Source organism: Dipodomys merriami, unplaced genomic scaffold (assembly GCF_024711535.1).
Source record: "Dipodomys merriami isolate MVZ:Mamm:240054 unplaced genomic scaffold, mDipMer1.0.p SCAF_35, whole genome shotgun sequence".
Taxonomy (NCBI): domain Eukaryota; kingdom Metazoa; phylum Chordata; class Mammalia; order Rodentia; family Heteromyidae; genus Dipodomys; species Dipodomys merriami.
The window spans coordinates 14,565,198-14,577,811 of record NW_027205048.1 but is presented as its reverse complement, the minus strand read 5'-3'; positions in this window follow the sequence as shown (position 1 = coordinate 14,577,811).

Here is a 12,614-nt window from a genome sequence, read left to right as displayed (position 1 = left end):
AGCTTATGCCAGTGATTTGACACAGAAAACTCACCTAGAGCCTCCTACAGCCTAGACATGCTCATGAAGGAGAGCTGGGGACGTGGAATTGCGGTCCCACTAATGAAGATCATGCGCTTACTCCATCTTGACTCATGGAAATCAATAGACAAAGAAAGGTCATGGTTTCTGGGCACTAGTGGCTCATGCCTATAATCCTGTCTGCTCAGGAGGCTGATACAGGAGGATCATGGTTCCAAGGCCAGGCCAGGCATAGGAGGGTGACATGCTAGAGACTGTGGACCCACAAGATAGAAAGAGCTTAGAGCTTGACCACTTCTCAGCGTGCAATCACACTTCCACCTAAGTGAGAAATAGGTGTTTGTCCTAGGTAAGCCATGGCACGAGACCTTTGTCACATGCAACTGGACCCCTATCCCACATGCGACCCCTCGGAAGGCGCCTGGCTGGTTCCCCCTCGGCCAATGCTCTGTGAAGACCTAATAAGGATGGAGAAATCTTCCTCCACCACGGTGAGATCTGAACTAGGTCTGGGAGGATGGGGAGCTCAGACAACCTAAACTGGAGAGAGGAAATCTGGGGAGACTCCGAAAAGAAAGGGAATGATTCACTCATGGACGCTTTCAACTTCCTGTGCACATACACACAAGCCCTCAGAGGAGGCGGAAAGTACAAACTGGAGTAACACAAGGGAAATCGTTGGATCACAAAACAGTAGAAGAACTGGTTGCAGCATTCAGAGATGGCAAGCTTCTTCATTCACAGTCAGGGGGAAGAAGAAATTCTGTATTAAGGGAGAAGGAAAACTTTCCCAGAAGCTCCCGAGGGGGAAATGATGCAAGTGTAATTGACCCAAATCGGATCCCCTGATGCTGGCATGGGGAAGCCATCTCTTTCACCAAGTCTTGCCCACTTCGTTCAGACTCAGTTTTCTCCACTGATCTGCCCCTCAGCAGCAGGAGGAGGGTGCAGGTGGCGAGGTGAAAGCTACTAGCAAAGTACCCCAACATCTACTAGAGCCCAGGGCCAGAATCTTAAACTAATCCTAGTCTGCTAACTCTGTTCCATCAGAAACAAGAGGAAAGTTCTCTGGCTCAGAATCAAGAAATAGAGACTCTTACATTTCTACCTCCATTTTTCCCCCATCTTCCTTTTCAGCAGAAAAACACATCAGCTCTGGAAGGTAGGGAAGGGAACTGTGAATCAAATGAGTAAACAAGCAGACCTCTCCTGGGGCCTGGGGAAGAGCAGCCATTCGCCTAGAGGTAATGTCAGAGGTTAAATACAGAAAGAAAGAAAAAATAACACCGTACACAATTATAGTTGTTCATTCTTCTGCTTAAAATAGGGAGTAAAGGTCACAAATCAAATCAAATCACTACATTAAGTCCAGGACTCACCTGCCTCCAATCACTTGGGTCCCTTTGTTAGTATGCAACAAAGCCACTCCTGTTCTGTTAATTAGAAGGCCAGGACACAGCTGATGGTGACAACGGAGCCACTGCCGAGGGTCAGGCAGCCTGGAGTGAACTGCTCCATTGAAGCCACAAGCTGTGGGCGCTGAGTCAAGGTAACTCTGGCGCTCGAGTCTCTCCCACATCAGAAGCAGCTTGCACTAATTTGAAGCAGAAAAAGAACAAAAGAAAGAGAAGAGAGAGGGGAAGGAAGGGAGAAAGGGAGGAAGGGAGGATGGGAGGGAGGTAAGGAGGAAGGGAGGAAGCAAGGAAGGAAGGGAGGAAGGAAGGAAGGAAGGAAGGAAGGAAGGAAGGAAGGAAGGAAGGAAGGAAAAAAGAAGTCATGGAGTGTAAGTCTCCCAAGCCAGTGTGAAGCAGAGGCCTCCATTCTGAGACTCAGGCCTTCTGTCCTTCATGGTGGCAGAAACTTGCCTGTTTTCTAAACCCACACAGTAGAGTTGAGTTGGGGGGTGGGGTGGGGGTTCTAAATGTCCTTCTGACCTAATAAATGAAAAGTTGACAACTCAAAGTTGCAATGTGGAGACCCCAAGAGAAACCCATCTTCAACTCCATTCTGCTCCCCAACACTGACTCCTGAAAACAGTGTAGACATGGTGGCTGATTTACAAACCACGCAATGTTCTCTGTTAGAATCAAAGAGATCCACAGCGATCTGGACTTCCTGCTTCTCCGTGTGACTCCCGCCACCTGCCAGGCGCCTACTGCCCAGGTGCCCTGGGAGTCACATTTCTCTCCTTAATGTTAATTCCACATTTGACAAACAAAGGCCTTTCTTTGCCTCACATCTGCAAAAGTTGTGGAAAGGGCACAGATCAGATTAGCAGACATGAACTGGAAGTCACTAAAACCACAACCAGACGAAAAGCTGCAAATGAGCAAGGAACTATCAACTAGGCACAGGTCGCTTGCATTTGTAAACTTAGCTACTCAAGAGGCTAAAATCAGGAGCTCACAATTTGAGACCAGCCTTGGTAAAAAGTGATCAGGACCCATCTGCCATCCCAGCTATATGGAAGGAGTAAGTAGGCAAATATATATATGGGAACATATCACAAAATAAAGCAAAGGAACTTAGGGCACTGCTCAAGTAGAGCATCTGCATAGCAAGTATAAAACTGAGTCCAATCCCCAGTCCCATCAAGAAATAGAAGTTTAAATATTATGCATTTCCCCTAAGATTAAAAAAAAAGAGAGAGAGATGGGGGCGGGGGAGAGTATAGGCAGTAGAATTGTCATTTATTACAACAAACACTCAAGAAAAATCACAGCCTTATTCTGTTGGGTGACATTTAATGGATTGAGTTTGCAGGTAATTCAGTCTCCATCAATTGAGAAGTTCTGCTTGCTCTAAAGAGTCATTAAGGGCCCTAGAAGTCTAACATTAAGCAGAACATTCTTAGAAGGGCCATTTGGTCTCCTAACGGTGTGGGCTCAATAAGAGGGCAGCATCTCTGTACCTATGCTTGGGCACAGGGCTTTGCCTGCCCGCTGTGCCCTCCTCCACGCTGATGGCTTGCTGCTTCCCACAAAGACTCAGAATGTGGTCCAGGCCAAGGACAGGGGCACCCTCCTCCCAGTGTCAGGAGAAACTCAAACACATCTATCTCTAAAGGAATTTGCTACTTGTATTCCCACAAACCCTCCCAAATGGAAATCTCTCCTTATCCCATACAAATCTAGATGGGAGGCCCTGCGGGTACCAAGCCACACCTACATTTCCAATCATGCTTTGTCATAGTGATGGAGACAACCTAGACTGAACTTCCTGAGAGTAGAAGATATGCTCTTTGTCTGGGCACAGCCAAGTCCAAGGTATGGTAAATTGTTGATCCTCAGCCAGTGTTTGATGACTAGAAAGCAAAGAGAAAGAGAGCAAGGGAAGGGGTAACACTGCCCAAAAAGAAATGTACTCTTAGCTGGGTGCCAGTGGCTCACACCTGTAATCCTAGCTACTCAGGAGGCTGAGATCTGAGGATCATGGTTCAAAGCCAGAACCACCAGAAAACCAGAAGTGGTGCTGTGGCTCAAGTGGTAGAGTGCTCACCTTGAGCTGAAGAGCTCAGGGACAGCATCCAGGCCCAGAATTCAAACCCCATGACCAACAGAAAGAAAGAAAGAAAGAAAGAAAGAAAGAAAGAAAGAAAGAAAGAAAGAAAGAAAGAAAGAAAGAAAGAAAGAAAGAAAGAAAGAAAGAAAGAAAGAAAGAAAGAAAGAAAGAAAGAAAGAGAAAGAAGGCCCTGGGTTCGATTCCTCAGCACCACATAAGCAATAGAAAAAAGCCGGAAGTGGCGCTGTGGCTCAAGTGGTAGAGCGCTAGCCTTGAGCTGAAGAGCTGAGGGACAGCGCCCAGGCCCAGAGTTCAGGCCCCATGACCGGATCCAAAAAAAAAAAAAAAAGAAAGAAAGAAAGTACTCTTTACCTGACTTATGTAACCGTAACGCTCTGTACATCATAATAACAATAAAAAATTAATAAAACAGAAAGGTAGATGGATGAATATGTTGATGGGTGAATATATGACTAGGCAAATGAATGGGCAGGTGTTTTGATGGGTGGGTGGATGGTTTATAGGTAGGTAGGTGGACTTGCAGGTGGATAGGCAAATGGGCTGGCAGATAGCTGGATGGATAGAAGAAGAGCAGGTGGGTTCATAGCTGTATGGGTGGACATGTGTCTGGATAAATGGATGGATGGGTGGTAAGTTGCTGTTGGTTAGGTAGATGAATGGGTGAGTGGCTGGCTGAATGAACTAATGATGGAAGTAGGTGAATGGATGAATGAACAGATAGACAAGGGGACAAATGGATATATGGATTAAAAGATGGGTGGCTAGGTAGATGGCTGGCAGGGTGATAGTAGGGTGGCTGGAAGGATAGACAGATGTTTAGATGGGTAGATGGATGGATGAATGGATGGATGGATGGATGGATGGATGGATGATAGGGGAAGGTGAATAGGTAGATGCATGGGTGGGTGAATTAGTAAATTGGTTGATGGATGGATAGATGGCTCAATGGATCCTTGATGCATGCATGAATGAGTGGTAGGGTGAATGGACAGATAGGCTGATAAACGGATAGATAACTCACTGGAAAAATGTAAGTTTTTCAGGGTGCACTGTATTAGAGTTCAGAACTAAGACTTCATCCTTTTCCCCAATACCATTAGAAAAAGCAGTGTTCGGGGCTAGGAAGGTGGCTCAGTGGTAGAGCGCTTGCCTTGCATGCCTAAGGCCCTGGGTTCAATTCCTCAGCACCACATAAGCAAAAAGAAAAAAGCCAGAAGTGGTGCTATGGCTCAAGTGGTAGAGCACTAGCCTTGAGCGGAAGAGCTGAGGGACAGCATCCAGGCCCAGAGTTCAGGCCCCACGACCAGACCCAAAAAAAAAAAAAAAAAAGCAGTGATCCATTTAAAAGTCCCCTGGATTCTGGCCGATACATTGTGTCACTTCCTTCTGCAACATCTTGGCCACTGACTGAGGAGCTGTGAAGAATCCTCAGGCACTAGCTCCTGCCCCAGCAGCTCCAAACCACAGGACAGACCCAAGACACACATCCCACACCTGAAGCCACACCCTTAGCAAGATAGCTAAGATATATTTGTAGAAATGACAGAATCTAGCAAGCAAAATATAGAACATACATCACCCTTAATTCTGCATCCAGAAACAGAATCATAGCTTCCAATTTTCTGTATAATATTCCATTATTTTTAATTAGCAAGCATATATATTTTCAATGCAAAATAAATCAAGCTATTATATACCATTAAGACAATATATGTTGAATAATTTCCTCTTTACTCAATATTCCTCAAAAGCATAATATGCCATTACATAAATGTACTATAATTTATTTAACCAGACTCCTTTTATTGTTTCCAATTGCTGGTTATTATAATCTTAGCTACTGTGGACTTTACCATTCTATTTTTATCAACGCTTGGGATTATCTCCTCAGAAGAAATCCCTATTCATAGAATTGCTCCACTGAGGGGTGTACAGAAACAGCGGGCTTCTCTTGAAAGTCGCCAGATTGTCCTCTAGAAAGAGTGTGCTCATTCACACTCCTGCTGCATGCTTCTAGCATACTAACCTGGTTTGGGTTTTAAGCAAACCTAGACACAATTTGCCATCTGAGATGGACTCTTTTCTCATGGGATTCAAGAAAACCTTCGGGTCACCCCGTTCCCCCCACCTGATTCACTGCTGCACCCCTCGAGAGCCATTGGTACCTCTAAAAAGTACCCAGAATCTCACCCCAAAGGTCCTGTTACCTCCTTAAAACAGCTATTAGCAGGGCATGCCTCAGTGCAGCAGGGCCTACCTCGCATCCTGAGGCTTGGGGTCCATTCCCCAGTGCGGGGTGGGGCGGGGTGGGGGTGAATAATGATGTTCACACACAGTGGAAACGTCTGGTGTCTGTACAGGGAAGAGCAGCAACAGGAAGGGACCAAATCTGCCAGCAACAACTGGTACTGGGAGACAGAGCACCCGGTGGGGGAGGGGGGAGGCGCGAGGGCTCCCTCCGGACAGCCCACATACCTTGAGCAGCATAACAGCCTGCAGGCTTATCAGCATACACCTGACTCCTTTTTTGAATATACTTTTAGTTTTAATTGACAAACAGTAATCATATATATATGGATGGATGGATAGATGGATGGATAGATAGATAGATAGATAGATAGATAGATAGATAGATAGATAGATAGATAGATAGATAGATAGATAGATAGATAGATTTATATTTATATGTATGTGTGTTATGGTACAACATGCAGACCAGGACACCTGGCTTACCTTTCACCTTACATTCAAAGCTCTCTCTTCTGCCAGTTACTATCCTGGATATAAATAGTAGCCAGGCACCAGTGGCTCATTTCTATAATCCTAGCTACTCAGGAGACTGAGATCTGAGGATCACAGTTCAAAGCCAGCCCAAGCAGGAAAATCTGTGAGACTCTGATCTCCAATAAACTACTCAAAAAAAAAGCTGGAAGTAGCTTGTGGCTCAAGTGGTAGAGCCCTAGCCTTGAGCAAAAGAAGCTCAGGGACAGCACCTAAGCCCAGAGTTCAAGCCCCAGGACTGGCAAAAAAAAAAAAAATTCAAACCCTAGGGTTTGAATTCAGGGCTTGGGCACTGTTTCTGAGCCTCTTTGTGCTCAGGGCTAGCGTTCTACCACTTGAGCCATAGTGCCACTTCCAGATTTTTCTGAGTAGTTTCTTAGAGATAAGAGTTTCCTGGACTTTCCTGTCTGGGCTGGCTTTGAGTCACCATCTTCCCATGTCAGCCTCCTGAGTAGCTAGGATTACAGGTGTGAGCAGTGCCGGGCTTGCATGATGTCTTTTTACGAGCAGAAATCCTAAATTTCATTGAACTCCAAACAATTACTCTTTCATTTTACAATGGGAGCCTATTTGTGTTCTGCTTAAGAACACTCTGCCTACCTGTGGTCATGACTGTAGCCTGCTGCTTTCTGCCAGATGTCTTACTCTTTCAGCTTCATATCTACTTCCCACCTCGAGCTGTTTTCTGTCTGGTGTGAGGTAGGGGTCCATATTTGCTGGTAGTTTGCTTTGGCCTCTTTTAGGCTAGAAACTTTCTTTAGGTGGCTGGCAGTCCTTCATCTTCTCTTGCTCAAACATGAAGAACCAAAAATCTGTTTAGACACTGCATGTGCTGTGTCTGGGTATGGGAGGTCTCCTATGAATGTCCTAGAAGATCATTTGAAAACTCACTCAGATCTGCACCTTCCTAGTCCATCCTGTGCCGGGCAAACTCCTGACAACAGATTCCTTCGTTTTCATCCAGGAATCTGACACCTGGAAGTCCCCACTTAGGTACTAAGTTACTTGGCTTCACCTTCTCCAGAAAATAACATCCAAATATAGCAAGGTGGGGTGCCCCACCTCAGGCAGCAAGCCAGAGTGGAGGAACTCTCAGAATCTAACCACTTTGCTGAGACTCACCTGCTGCCACCCACACTGGCGAGGTTTGAAGACTCGGCTGTGTACATGGAGTTGGTTTTCTATTTTCTCAGCCGCCGGCTGGGGATTCAGCCTTCTCCAGGCTGCCGGCGCGGTCGCCACTCATCCATCTGTTCCCAGACTCCCAGACGGCGCTGCTGTTTTCCTCGCATGTTCTTCAAAGTTTGGGCCTTTTTAAAAACTGTCTTCTTGTGGTGGAGGGGCTGAAGACCAAAATTAGCATGTTCAATCTGCCATCTTTACCTGGAAGATGAAGAGCGTGTTCCTTTATAAACTTTTATTTTAAATGAGCGAGAACAATTAACAATGTGTCTCAAGAGACTTAGAAATATTCAATTTTCATTTCATGTCATTTCTAGATTTCTGGGAAGTTATCCCACAGAAGCCGTCCAGAAGTTTCACTTTCACGGTCATGGCCATGTTATTAACCCAAACACTGACAACACACTAAATGATTAAAAGGGTAGAAATGCTTTCAACATCAATGGCATAAGCCTATGTTGACAGATTAAGTCACTCAAAATAATAGACGAGGAATGTATTATGATGACAGGGAAGATGTTCAGAATGTGATCAGTGAGGCCAGGAAACAGAATCACAAGTCCAGTCTCACCTCAATTCTAGGGAAAGAGACAAATGACTAGAAGGGCTGAGGATGGAGAGACCTGATGAGACCCAAAAGGGAAGCCTAGTGTCATTTAATAACCCTGTCACCAGAAAGGAAGAACACTGGTGGCTCATCCTATCATCCTAGCTAATCAAGAGGCTGAGAACTGAGGATTGTGGTTCAAAGCCAACCCAGGAAGACAAATTTGACTGACTCTTATCTCTAACTAACCACTAAAAAGCTCCAAGTGGAGGCATGGCCCAAGTGGTAGAGTACTAGCTCTCCCGAAGTGGAAGAGCTATGAGGCACTGAGTTCAAGCACACACACACACACACACACACACACACACACACACACACACAAAAGAACTAACAGAAGGCCCTTGCTTTCCTTCAGTCCACACCCCCCCCCCCCGCCTCTCCCTCCACCCTTTATATTCTATTTGTTTGCAAAGCCTCTGCAGGGCTCACGCAGCCCCTGCCCGAATCTATGGATGACTATGGAATGCCCAGACTGGCCTCCAATGCCAAGCTCAAGACACCATGTTTGTCTGGTGACACGGACCCAAATTATAGTTACAAAGGGCAAGAGGAAATAGTCTGCCAACATCTGTATACCGGCAAAGCCCACAGGCCACAGCTGCAGATGACAAGCTGGGCTGGAAGCACAGGGCTCTGTAATCATTATCATTATTGAACATCATTCCACAAGGAACCATTAGAAGAACAAGCCTTGAAATTAGAGTCGAATAATTCCCCCTTCTCTCTGATCTATGGGAACAAGACCCAAGCGGCACAGCCGAAGGTTGGGGAGGCTGTGTTGGTTATACTGTAATTACTCCTAACTCTACCCTCAACCCCGAAATGCCATCTTGTCATGCGGCTTGTCATTTGGGCATGGATCAGTCTATCTGAACTTGACCTATTTTCCAAGCTTGTATTGGAATTCTCATGGAATACATGTATTTTTTCATGGAAGAATGACTTGCGCTAGAAGATCCTTTTTTGTCAAACTCACTAGACCCCTGGCCTGTCGTGGCTCCGGCCTCAGCTGGCTTGAGAGCAGCTCTGTCATGCCTGTCGGGGTTCTGCTGCTCACATGTGAACGTTCTGTCCTCTAGCAGACTCTTCACCGACCTGCCCAGAGGCATCTTCTGCTGTCTTGTGAGATGAGCAGAGATACTCAAAGTCCAAGGACAATCCCCCCCACACACACACATCCCCTTCCTAACAGTATTCCAGTGCCTGGAATTACTTCACCCCAGCGTTTGGAGCCTGAGCCACACCCTCCCAAGCCAAGGGCTCTTAGGCTGAGGCCTTGCTGAGGGCAAATCTTGAGCTGGGAGCTGCCTAGGTGTCCAGGAATGATGGAGATGTCACATGCCTGCTTCAAAACTCTCTTGGCCCCTCTGTTTCTGTTCACCTCCCCTGGCCAAAAATTCCCTCTTCTGAGCCCACTCGCCAGCCTGAGTCCCGCCACTTTTCCCACAGAATCCTTAGGGCAAGAGTGAGTTTCTGTTGCTTGCAACCTGAGCTCCTGGAGCAGCTCTGCTTCTCCCTCTGGCCAGGGCTCTCAAAGGACCAGAGAAGCCCTGGGCCTGGGAGTGGCTATGCTCGCCCCCAGCCAGACACACCTCAGTCCATGACCCACACAAGTACCCCCACCAGGTCCCCAGATCACCAATCTTCACCAAAGCGTTCTTCTCCCCTCTTAAAATTAGCTCATCAGGGCCACGTGCCCTGCGGGCTGACAGTTGCTTCCAAGAACTAGAATGACTGTCCCCCCAGGCCTCCCCCTACATGCACACCCAGGCCACCCCAGCCCTTCTCTCCGTCCCCCTCTACCTGCAGCATTTTATAAGTGCCATTCAGGACACTCGTCGTGTCTGGGTTTTGTCACAGCTATTTCTGTGCATGTCTGTGCATTTTCCCAGCAGGAGTGGGTGTGAGCAAACCACTGGAGAAGCCAGAGTCTCCCTGGCTTTGTCCTGCTGCCCGCCCACCCAGGCTGTGTACCACAGCATGCCTGTCTCTAATGGACTATGCCAAGCTCAGCAAAGTCCCCAGAAGAAACTACACCTGCCCCCAGTTCAGGATGATCTCTCTAAGAGTGAGTGTCTGACTCGTTCACCTTCCCTTGCAGACCTGGGGCTCTATTTCCCATTAAATGTCAGATCCAGCAGACCATCTTAATTGGAAAGGGCAGGCTTTCACCACCATTAAAAACATCTTATTAAAAAGATGGACAGATCCAATAATAGAGAGGTAAAAAGGAGTTTAGGCTCATCGTCTACACCCAGAAGATAGAACCACTTTCCACACAAAGAAACTGAGAAGGCTTGATCAAGCGTTCAGCCTCCTACACACACACACACACACACACACTCACACATACACACACACACACACACACACACACACACACACACACACGCACTCACACACTCACTCACACAGCCTGCACCCAGCCTCAAGCAGCAGGACCAGCATTCCCTACTACTCCCGTCATTCATTGTCTTCCTCCACACCTCATACTTGCTATTATACAGTAAACACAAGAGACCAGAGCCTATGGCATGAAAGAAGCTCCAAGACAAATGCTTGGGAAATGCAATTGTTGAGTGGACACAATGCCTTCTCTTCCAGGAAGCCATTCCAGATTTCCCCCAGCTGTGGTCTCCCCACGTGATCTTTTTAAGGAACTGGAATGGAGACCCTTGTTGCATTTGTTATTTCTGCCTTATGCCATTTAGTGTATATCATTCCTCTTCCCAGTCTGAAAGTTCCTGCAGTGCAGACCACGAGCCTCACCCAGTGCCTTCGAGGTAGAATGGATGAACTCTGCACTTTGAATGTGAAGGCAATTGTGGGAGCTTGGACAAGTTGGCTCAGGTGACCAAGCTATGTCCTTGGGACCAGCAGAAGCTCTGGGCAGGGACATCAGGTGTCAGGTTGTCACCATTCGCTCTGCCAAAATAAACCCAGCTCCGCCCTGCAGTCTGGTGTGTAGAACCCCAACTCCACCTGCTAAGTGTGTGTGCAGCTGCCAAGGCCTGCTTCCAGCTGCCGACAGCAGCCACGGGAAACAGGCAATGCCTCTCCCTGCAGTGGTCCGCTCCAGGAGAAGGGAGTTGGTGTCTGGAGTCTGTCTCCAGCCTCATGGCAGGGGCCTTTGCAGCCAGGGAGGAACGAAGACAAGCAGGGTTGGAGCAAGGCTCTCTTGGGAAGACACAGGAGAGATCGCGCCTGCCTCCCGGGGCCAGGACCCCGGGGGTCACTGAGGGATGCACGCGTATGCCCCGAGGCACCGGCACTCACTGAGGGACACCCACTCGTGCCCAGGCCACCAGCAGTGCCACAACACAACTATTACTCCCACTGGAAGGACTTGCCTGGCCACCAGGGACCAGAACAAAATCACCAAGAAGTGTTTGTCCCGTTCTTCCCTCATTCAGTGATTCAGTGATTATTCGCTGCGATGGCCCATGAGAGAACCAATGCCCTGTGTGTGCCACACACCTCTGCACACTCAGAGCGCTCATCCCCGCACGTCCCCCAGGAAACCAAGGTCCAGAAGAGTGACACTGCACACCCAAGACACAGGGCGAGTGTGTCCACACACTTACTCAGTGTCTCTTATGCCTTGCATTAGCCTGTATTATTTCCTTCAGGAAAAAATGTATGTGTGTGTGTGAGTGTTTGAGTGTGTGCGAGTGTGTACACACCCTCTGAGGATATTCACACATAGGCTTAACGCATGAGTCAGCAAACAGGTCTGAATACCAATGGGCATCACAAGTCATGGCAGTGAACGCTCCAGGGTGACCTCCAACCAGGAGCGAGACCCCTCCCTTCCTCGAGAGCTCACAGTGGAACAATGGGGACAAAGAGTGAGCCAAGCCACCACGGCCAATGACGGCTTCTGAGCCGCCATGAGACTCCTGGACTTGTCTTCCATCCTGCCCGCGAGGATGGGCTAGACGCCCGAAGTGAGTGGTCTTCAAGCTCATGCTCCCCACGCGCGCATGCCTGTAGATTGCACACACTTTCTCATGCACAGGAACACAGCCACAGAATCTCCCCGTGGCAATGGACATTGTCCAGTTTGCATAGACTTGTTTGGTTACAGTTTCCCCATTGTCTGGCATCCTCTAGGTCTCTCCAGCACAGCAGCCTGGGAGGAAAGCATTGGACCAGTCAGACCTGATGAGAGGTATCATTAGAAGCGCATTGATATCACCGAAGACAGGGCTCATTAAAACAAAATAATACAGATCCAGATGATAGCCGGGAAAGTAGGTTGTCTGGGAACCACCGCACAAAATACTTCGTTAGCACTCCTAATTAATACTAACAACTGTCACGAAATAAAAATATCACACCCCTTAAGATCAGCCTGCCTATCAGGCCCTGGGCTCGTTGAAAAGCCCCCGTTGTCTGTTTCTCTGTGATCCCTTTCTGAAATAATTGGTGTGGTTTGATTGATAATGTGGATTCCTCTTTAAAAGAAAACACACTATTTTTCATAATCAGAGCCGGCATG